General features: G+C 37.6%; 1 pseudogene; it reads right to left on the reverse strand.

Annotated features, from left to right (window-relative positions):
• Window positions 1-3,732: 3,732 nt before the first annotated feature.
• LOC141633219 (protein DMP3-like) lies at window positions 3,733-4,584 on the reverse strand (annotated as a pseudogene).
• Window positions 4,585-10,271: the final 5,687 nt, after the last annotated feature.

Raw genomic sequence — 10,271 nt, forward strand, 5'->3', positions numbered from 1 at the left:
GTTTATTTGCTTAAGACTAAAGATGAAGCGGAACATTCGTTTATAAACTTTAAAAATGAGGTCGAAAATCAACTCGACGGGGAAGATTAAAAGGGTAAGGTCTGATAGAGGTGGTGAATATAAATCCAGTTATTTAGCAGACTTTTGTGCTGCAAACGGTTTAATACATGAGACTAGTCCACCTTACTTGCCCCAATCCAATGGTGTAGCTGAACGTAAAAATAGAACTTTAAAAGAGATGATGAATGCTATGCTTTTAAGTTCTGGCCTGTCTGACGATATGTGGGGGGAAGCAATACTTTCTGCTTGTCACATTCTTAACCGTGTACCTCATAAGAAAATTGACAAGACACCCTACGAGATTTGGAAGGGCTATCCTCCTAACCTGAGTTACCTTAGAGTGTGGGGGTGTTTGGCTAAAGTAGGTTTACCTGACTTTAGGAGACCTACCGTTGGACCTAAGACCTATGACTGTGTTTTTATAGGTTATGCTCAAAATAGCTCTGCTTATAGATTTATGTCTTTAAGTGACCGTTCTATATCTGAGGCTAGAGATGCCGAATTTTTTGAGCATGTTTTTCCTTTTCAGAAAAATGTTGTTTCATCTACTTCATTACCTGTTGCATCTATTGATATGTCTTCACATGCTAGTTGTAGTAGCACTCCTATTGATCATCTTTGTTGAACCTAGGAGGAGTAAAAGACCTAGATGTCCAAAGGATTATAGTGATTATGTTACAACACATTTATCTGAATTTGGATACTCTGTTTGTGCAAGTGATGAGTTTGTTTCAGCTTTTTTAATAGAGGATGACCCAAAAACCTATAGTGAGGCAATGAAATCCATTGATGCTAATTTTTGGAAAGATGCTATTAAAAGTGAACTAGATTCTATTGTTTCTAATCAGACTTGGGAGTTGACTGATTTACCTAAAGGTAGTAAACCCATTACGAGTAAATGGATCTTTAAAAAGAAAATGAGACCTGACGGTACAATAGAAAGGTTCAAAGCTAGACTTGTAGTTAGAGGCTTTACACAAAAGAAGGGCATTGATTACTTTGATACCTATTCTCCTGTGACCAAAATTTCGACTATAAGAACTCTTGTCGCTTTAGCTGCTATTCATAACCTTATTATACATCAGATGGATGTTAAAACTGCTTTCTTGAATGGTGAGCTAAAGGAAGAGATCTATATGTCGCAACCTGAAGGGTTTGTGATTAAGGGTCAAGAGAATAAAGTGTGTAAACTGAACAAGTCACTTTATGGTCTCAAACAAGCACCTAAACAAGTGGTATGAGAAATTCAACACTACTTTGATGAGTAATGGCTTTATGATTAACAATTCTGATTCATGTGTTTATTCCAAAGTGATAGAATCTGATTGTGTTATTATATGCCTATATGTGGATGACATGCTTATTTTTGGTAATAATTTAGATGTGATAATTAAAACCAAAGAATTTTGTCATCACACTTTGAGATGAAGGACTTAGGAGAAGTTGATGTTATCCTAGGGGTTAAGGTTATCCGAAACTCCAATGGAATTTCTTTGAGTCAATCTCATTATGTTGAAAAGGTGTTGAAAAAGTTTAACTGCTTTGATGTTGTGCCTGCTAGAACACCCTACGATTCTAGTGTACATTTGAGTAAAAACTTGGGTAACAGTGTTTCCCAGGAAGAGTATGCTAAAATTCTAGGGAGTGTGATGTTTCTTATGAACTGTACTCGACCAGATATTGCATATGCGGTTAGTAGACTGAGTCGTTATACACATAACCCTGGTAATGAACATTGGAATGCTCTTCGTCGTTTGCTAAAATACCTAAGAGGAACAGTTGATCTGTGTTTGCATTATGGTAAATTTCTCTTTGTGTTAGAAGGATCTTGTGATGCAAATTGGGTTGCAGGTAACGATGAGATTTGTTCTACTAGTGGTTATGTCTTCACCATGGGTGGAGGTGCGATATCGTGGAAGTCTTCTAAACAGACTTGTATTGCACGCTCTACCATGGAGTCGGAGTTCATAGCTCTTGAGTTGGCGGGACAAGAAGCGATTGGCTGAAAAACCTATTGGTGATGTACCAGTATGGGGAGGACGGGTGACACCGGTCTCCATCTTTGTGTGACTCGAAAGCTGCTATTGGCGTTGCAAAGAATAGTGTCTACAATTCGAAAAAGAGACACATGCGAATAAGGCACGCTGCAGTTAAACAACTCCTTGAGAATGGAGTGATTACCGTGGACTATGTGAAGTCCGAAAGTAATCTTGCTGATCCCTTTACTAAGGGGTTGACTAAGAGATTAGTCGTTAATACGTCGAGGGGAATGGGGCTTAGGTCCATGAGTCAAGGTTGAGATTGACTAGGTCCAAAGTTTCCATTCCTATGGCGTAGTATGATTCATAGCCTTTATGGTGGTGCTTTTGAGACGCACTTGATGAATTATACTCTAGGTTGGACTTATGTCCTTAATGGCTCGTGTGAGAAGTGCTGATGAGAAGCACTTGAGCCACCTACGTAGGTGTAATGATCCTAAGACTATGAGAAGTCTTGTGGTCACACCTATCAGTACCAAGGTAACGCATAAGCTCTAATAGAGCGCGTTGCACTCTGAAATCGCGGGACGATCTTAATTTGAAGGTATGATATGTGTAGTGGGGGGTATCGACCGAAGTTCAGCTAGGAATTCAAATCGCAAGATATTCTCTAGTTGTAAGTAAGTTGTTTCCTCATTTCACTAAAGTGTCAATTCAAATCGAAAGATATTGATACCTAAGTATCCACCCTTCCTTTACCCAGGAATTCTTCTTTCTCTGGCTCTGGCGCCTTTAGTGGGGGATTGTTGGAAATAGAGGCTTTGAGAGCTTTTTCTTAGTTTCCATTTGTCCCACATTGGTGAGGAAGTGGGTGTTTTATGGGTTTATATAACACCCCTTCCCTTACCTCATCACTAGTGGTCATGGGGAGTCTTTTGTAGAGACTTTGCGAGGTGCTTAATTCAGCTCGCACACGCGCGCGTGCCCGAGCCCGGCCCGGCCCGGATCCGGATTCGTGATTCGGGATTCGGGATTTGGCAATCGCCTGCGGCGGGCTGTGCCTATCTTTTTGGGCCGCATCTGAGTTTTGGTTTGGGCTGTGTTGTTGAGTTGAATCGATCGGTCAACCGATTGTCAACATGAGGGTCATGCTCCACGTTTGTAGCCCTTGACCGCAACATCTTAGAGTCGGTTTTGCCACTACGTTGCTGCGTTTTTGCTATAAATAGGAGCCCGACTTCTCTATCAAAACACACAGAAAAAACATAAACTCTCCTCTCTCGATCTTCTCTGTTCTCTCAAATTTCTGGGTATTGCTGATTGTTATCGTTCCAGGTCTTACAAACTCGAGTGGGCGAGTTTGTGAGGCAGCAGTAGTGTAATCCTTGGGGACTGGGTCGTCGCCGATCGCCACCACGGTCGCACCGGAGAAATAGTTTTTTAAGGCAGCGGTTCCGCACCGCGTCACTACCAATTCCTCTGTCGGTATTTCTAATTCTGATCTCTGCCATTTATTTCGCTACTGCATTCTTTCCCTTTCGTAATTCTTGCTGCTACAGATTTTACGAACTACAATTTCAACCACTGGAGAGAATCCGGACTCCTGATAATACATAGTAACGCAAGAAAATTGCTTGGAAGTGCACGCCAAATAGTTAGCATCTAAAAAGTAAACAATCGTAAAGGTGTCAAATGAGTCACAAAGGCAATACAATATGATGGTTAGGGAATTCGAATTTGGAACATGTTGTCCATTGTACGTCCTTCTTAACCACTACACTAAGACCTCTTCGGTTCACCATAAACCTAGAATTACGATTGCATCATTTGTCACTATCTCGGCCAGGAGTAATAGGGTAGCCAATACCATGTCTTCTTGTAGGACAAACAACAAATAACAAGCTACAAATAAGTCCTACGCCAACCGGAACAATATCTAAGACTTCTTGAATTTCATGGCTTGGTGTTGGTTCAAAACATGTAACAACATTCTTGTCACGTAACGCCACGACTCCGAACACAAACATCGACAACACGGCATGGACCCAGTCGATGAACCTTAATTTGTATTTGGTGAGGTTCAGGTCCCCTGGACCAGGGTTCGAATTTGAATTTGGGTAGTCGAATAGCCACATACCCTTGGTGGTCGCGAATCCATAGTAGACTTGCCCGTTTGGTCCCTGTAAGCTGTCTGTGAATGAGGCTAGGAAGCATGAGATGGCTAGCAGCCTAGCATGGCTAGGAGGATTGCAGACAAGGATCGTGTGACTTTGTCACATTGACCGTTATTGGTGAGACCGGTGTTAGGATTTGGAAGGCTAATAAGGTCCCGGTAGGAAGTAGGTTTGTTAAATAAGCAGTGATGGCTAAGGTTTGTGATATGACTCGTTGTCTCTTTGATTGTTGTTGAGGAGGTGGCGACATTGGTGGTGTTAGATTAATAGGATTGATGGTTGAGGTTGAGGTTGTGGTGGTGGATCGGGAGTCTGAATCTGTGCCTGAGCCTGAACCGAGGTTTGGGAGTCTTTGTTTTAGTTGAGACATTATTTGGAAAAGATGATATGAGATTATGGTGAGGAGATGATGTGGGTGGGAATGTATTTATTAAAGGGTGGCCCTAAATTCATGGGTTGAGACAACTAGTACACTGGATTTATTGTTCAGTGGACAACATTCCCCCGCTTTTCTATTTTACGTTAAAAAAACAAGAGTATGGACTGAGACGATGACATTCCTGACTTGTTTGCCAGTTGATAATGCGGGTTGTTTATTAGCCAAGGGTATTTTACAACGCAGTTGATACTTGATAATGCGGTTGTTTCTTAGACCATTAAAGTCCTGTTTTTTTATTTAAAAGTCACTTAATTTAAGTTTAGTTCAGATTTTATAAGTTCAGTTCAATTAAGTTCAGATCCTATAAGTTCAGTTAAGTTCAGATCCTATAAGTTCAGTTCAGATCCTATAAGTTCAGTTCAGTTCAGTTCAGGTCAGGGGCGGATCCAGGAATCAAATGTACAGTGGGCTAGAAAATTTTGCTAAAATTATTTCGAGATGATATTTAAAGAGGCGTGAAGTTGATAATTGTACTCGCTTTAACCCTTATTGTTATATATTATGCTTCATTTTCGTGATATTTGAGTCAATAATTTTAAATTATAATTTTGGCACTTTATCGATATTATAGTACCCAACTACTTATGTGTTAATTACACTTATACATAACTATGCTTATCATTATACCAATAAATTTTTAAAGTTATAAGTCACAGCGAAATTTTTAGATAATAAAAATTTCATAAACAAAGAGAAGTAATAAAAGGTCAAGTTATACAATAAAAGTACACCAAAAAACATTATGTAACTTATGGGTTTATAAAGTATATAAACCAAAGAAAACAAAAAATTTTAGATAATAAAAGTTTGATAAACAAAGAGGAGTAATAAAAGGTCAAGTCATACAATAAAAGTACACCAAAAAATTAAGTAACTTATGGGTTTATAAAGTATATAAACCAAAGAAAACAAAAATATAGGAATTTTCTACACTAATGTGGTTCGAACCCCTACCACTAGGGAGGTATTCTTCATACTTTAGCACTGAGCCAAGAATAGAATTGTGTTTACTACCTACAGTGATTGTTATTTACTCTTTTTTTCCCCAGAAAACGGGTTGGGCTCCAGCCCATATAGCCAATGGGCTGGATTCGCCCCTGGTTCAGATCCTATAAGTTCAGTTCAGATCCTATAAATTCAGTTCAAAAAAGTTAGATACGGAGTATTATTTTTAAAAACCGATGCAAAAATATTTGACATTAATTATTCAATACATATATACATTTCGCTTGTGTTCGGCGATCGGTTATGGTTTCTTACCTTTTTCTTTGTCTTCGTTGGGGGAGCTGGAGGCTGATGCCATTGCACTGCTCAAGCGGATTCAGAAATTTTCTTTGTCACAAGATGCCGGAGCGCGTGCTGTTGCTTTTATTTTTACTCGACTTAACTTTGCTATTGCTAAGAGGGTGGGAGCCCAGCTTGTATCTCGGCTGCCCATCAATTTCTTGTAAACTTTTGATTGATTAATAAAAGTTTGCGCTTTTAAAAAAAAAAATAATAACAACAATAATAATAATAATAATAATAATTGTTGTTGTTGTTGTTGTTGTTGTTGTTGTTGTTGTTGTTGTTGTTGTTGTTAAATTAATTTAAGTTAATTTAAATTCGGATCCTATAAGTTCAGTTTAGATCCTATAAGTTTAGTTCAGATCCAATAAGTTCAGTTCAGTTCAAATCCTATAAGTTCAAAAAAGTTCTGATCCTATAAGTTCTGTTCAGTTCTGTTCAGATCAGATCCGTTTCAGTCCAAAAGAACAGGGCATAAGGCCGTGTTCTTTTGGATTTAAAGTCACTTAATTTAAGTTCACTTCAGATCCTATAAGTTCAGTTCAGTTCATATCATATCCTATAAGTTCAGTTCAGATCCTATAAGTACAGTTCACTTCAGATCCTATAAGTTCAGTTCAGATTCTATAAGTTCAGTTCAGTTCAGTTTAGATCCTATAAGTTCAGTTCTGTTCTTATAAGTTCAAATCCTATAAATTCAGTTCAGAAAAGTTATATACGAGATATTATTTTTAAAAATCGATGCAAAAACATTTGACATTAATTATTCGATACATATGTACATTATTATTTTTAAAACAAAATTATCACTCCTCTCATTATTTTTTATCATAATGTATTAACAAACCAATGTATATAAAGCGGAAAAATGTTATTATCTTACCTTGTGTTTTAGACTATATTTTCTTATCAATATTCTCTCTTGACTGTCCACTAATTTCTTGTAAAAATTTTGTTTAATCTCAATAAAAATTTGCGTTTTTTTTATAATAATAATAATAATAATAATAACAATAATAACAACAATAACAATAACAATAACAATAATAATAACAATAACAATAACAATAACAATAACAATAACAATAACAATAACAATAACAATAACAATAACAATAACAATAATAATAATAATAATAATAATAATAATAATAATAATAATAATAATAATAATAATAATAATAATAATAATAATAATAATAATAATAATAATAATAATAATAATAATAATAATAATAATAATAATAATAATAATAATAATAATAATAATAATAATAATAATAATAATAACAATAATAATAATAATAATAATAATAATAATATATAAGTTAAATTAATTTAAGTTAATTTAAATTCAGATCCTGTAAATTCATTTCAGATCTTATAAGTTCAGTTCAGATCCTAAAGTTCAGTTCAGTTCAGATCCAATAATTTCAGTTCAGTTCAGATCCTATAAGTGTTGGAAATGATGGCTTGCTAAAGCAACTTTCAACAATTGCCTTTTGTTTGTTTGACATCCCACATCGGTGGAATATTGCTTCCTCTCTTGGCTTATATATCAACTTGTTCTCTATTGGTTAAGTGAGTGGACCAAAGGGGCTTTTGTTGTAAGTCTTGGGCCTGTGGGTTTGGGTCCAAACACAAACACGCGCGCGCGCGCCGGCCCGACCCGGCTCGAGCTCGGGTTTGGGTTTGGGTTTGGGTAGAGCACCTGCGGTGCGGGCCAAAGGCCCCCTTTTACCTTTTTGCTCTTGTGTGTAATGGGCTGTCTACATTCTGTTTGATGGTTGTGTGTGTTGATTTAGTCAGTCAATGAGACTGTTAGTGCCTGCGATTAAGGAGCTTAATCTGCCAACTAACTCGGTCTTGACTGCTGCTTTTGTGGAGCGGTTTTGATGTGCTATTGCTCTATTTTTACTATAAATAGAGCAACCTGTTTCACTTCTAAAATACAAAAAAATCACACTCTCTTCTCTCCTTCTCTTCTCTGCTCAATATTAAAGTTTCTGGGTACTGTTTTAATATCGTTCCAAGTCTCACAGTTCTGAGTGGGTGGAACTGCGTGGAGATTGTAGTGTTATCCTTGGGGAACTACCGGCACTAGCTGATCGCCACCACGGTCGTACCGAAGAAATAGTTTTCAAGGCAGTGGCTCCTACCACGGCACTACTTACGGGTTTTATTCTCTGATTTCGCTGACCATCTCTATTACGGTATTTCTGTTCCCTCTGGTTACTGCGATTATTTTTCCTACAATTTGAAAACTATTTTTAGTTCTTTGTAACCATGTACGTGATTTGAAAATTGTTCTGAATTGGCGAAACTAGAGTCGTTGGATGGTCACAATTATAAGCGTTGGTCCCAGAAATTATTGATGTATTTTGAGCAATTTAGAAATTGATTATGTTTTATTTAATGACCCGCCTAAACCTATCACCCCTACTGATGTTGAGACGACCCCTCCGCTACTAAAGATGTTAAGTCCAATGAAGAGGATATTGCAAAATTTGTGAAGGACAACAAAACTGCTAGGTGGCATATTCTGAATAATATGACAAACACCCTGTTCGACTTATTTGCTGTGAATAAGTCTGCTAAGTTTATTTGGGAGTCTTTAGAAACTAAGTATGGGGCTGATGATGCAGGGAAAAAGAAGTATGTTGTGGGAAAATGGTTGGGATTTCAAATGGCTGACGGGAAACCTATCCTGGATCAAGTCCATGTCTATGAAAACTTATGTGCTGATGTTGTGAATGAGGGCATGAAACTTGATGATATATTTGTAGCTAATGTTCTGCTAGAGAAACTCCCTCCCTCCTGGTCTAATTACCGAAACCAACTTAAGCACAAAAAGAAAGACATGTCCCTTAAAGAACTTATAGGGCATATGAGGATCGAGGAGGCTAATCGCCTTAAAGACCTTCCTGCTAGTCAATTTGTGATTGTTCTCTTTATTCTTTCTTTGTTAAAGCTAATGGTTGAGTCCGGTGGTCCGTCTAATCTTTGAGAAATATAAGGGTAAGGGTAAGGCCAAGGTTGGTCGGGGGTAAGAACCAGGGTCCTGCTAAGAAGAATGGTCCAGGAAGCATACCAAACCGGTTCCTAAGATTGAAAGTCTGCTAAGGGTCCTATTGTCTATGCTATGTGGAAAACACTGGGCACAAAGCCTACCAATGTTCTCGAGAAGAAATATGCTAAGGCCAATGTTGTTTGTGGATTTGATGATGTTATTGCGTTTGTGGTTGTGGAAGCTAATCCGGTGGGTAATGTTCTTGAATGGGTCTTGAATCTGGAGCTTCGAGACACCTGTCTGGCGATAGGGGTTTATTTGTTGAGTTCGAGGAAGTTCTTTGATGGGGAATGCGTCTACATGGGTAATTCTTCATCTGCAAAGATCACAGGCAAAGGCAAGATCTTTCTCAAACTCACCTCGGGGAAAACACTTGCTCTCAGTAATGTTTTATTTGTACCCTCATTGCGTCGAAACCTTGTGTCTGGTGCCTTGTTAAACAAAGCTGGTTTAAAACTTGTTTTTGAGGCTGACAAGGTGGTAATGTCGCGTAATGGGAAATTTGTGGGCAAAGGTTATCTTTCTGGGGGTCTTTTTGTATTAAACACTGATTCTGCTATTAATAATATTGCATCTTCTTCTACTTATATCGCTGAGTCTATTGATGTTTGGCATGGTAGGTTAGGTCATGTGAATGTGGATTACATTAAAAAACTTAGAACTATGAGCTTAATTCCGAGTTTGACGAGTCAAGAATTCTCTAAATGTGCTAGCTGTGTTGAGGCTAAGTTTACAAAGAAGCCTAGTAAACCTGTGACTACTAGGAACACGAGTCTTCTTGAGTTAATTCACACCGACCTAGCTGACTTTAAAAATGTTGCAAGTAGAGGTGGCAAGAATTATTATGTTACGTTTATAGATGACTGTTCTAGATACACCCGTGTCTATTTGCTTAAGAGTAAAGATGAAGTAGAACAATCTTTTATAAACTTTAAAAATGAAGTTGAGAACCAACTTGACAGAAAAATTAAAAGGGTAAGGTCTGATAGAGGTGGTGAGTATAAATCCAGTTATCTAGCCGACTTTTGTGTTGCAAACGGTTTAATACATGAGACTAGTCCACCTTACTTACCCCAATCCAATGGTGTAGCTGAACGTAAAAATAGAACCTTAAAAGAAATGATGAATGCTATGCTTTTAAGTTCTGGCCTATCTGACGATATGTGGGAGGAAGCAATTCTTTCAGCTTGTCACATTCTTAACCATGTACCTCATAAGAAAATTGACAAAACACCCTACGAGATTTGGAAGGGCTATCCTCC

Source organism: Silene latifolia, chromosome Y, assembly GCF_048544455.1.
Source record: "Silene latifolia isolate original U9 population chromosome Y, ASM4854445v1, whole genome shotgun sequence".
Classification (NCBI taxonomy): domain Eukaryota; kingdom Viridiplantae; phylum Streptophyta; class Magnoliopsida; order Caryophyllales; family Caryophyllaceae; genus Silene; species Silene latifolia.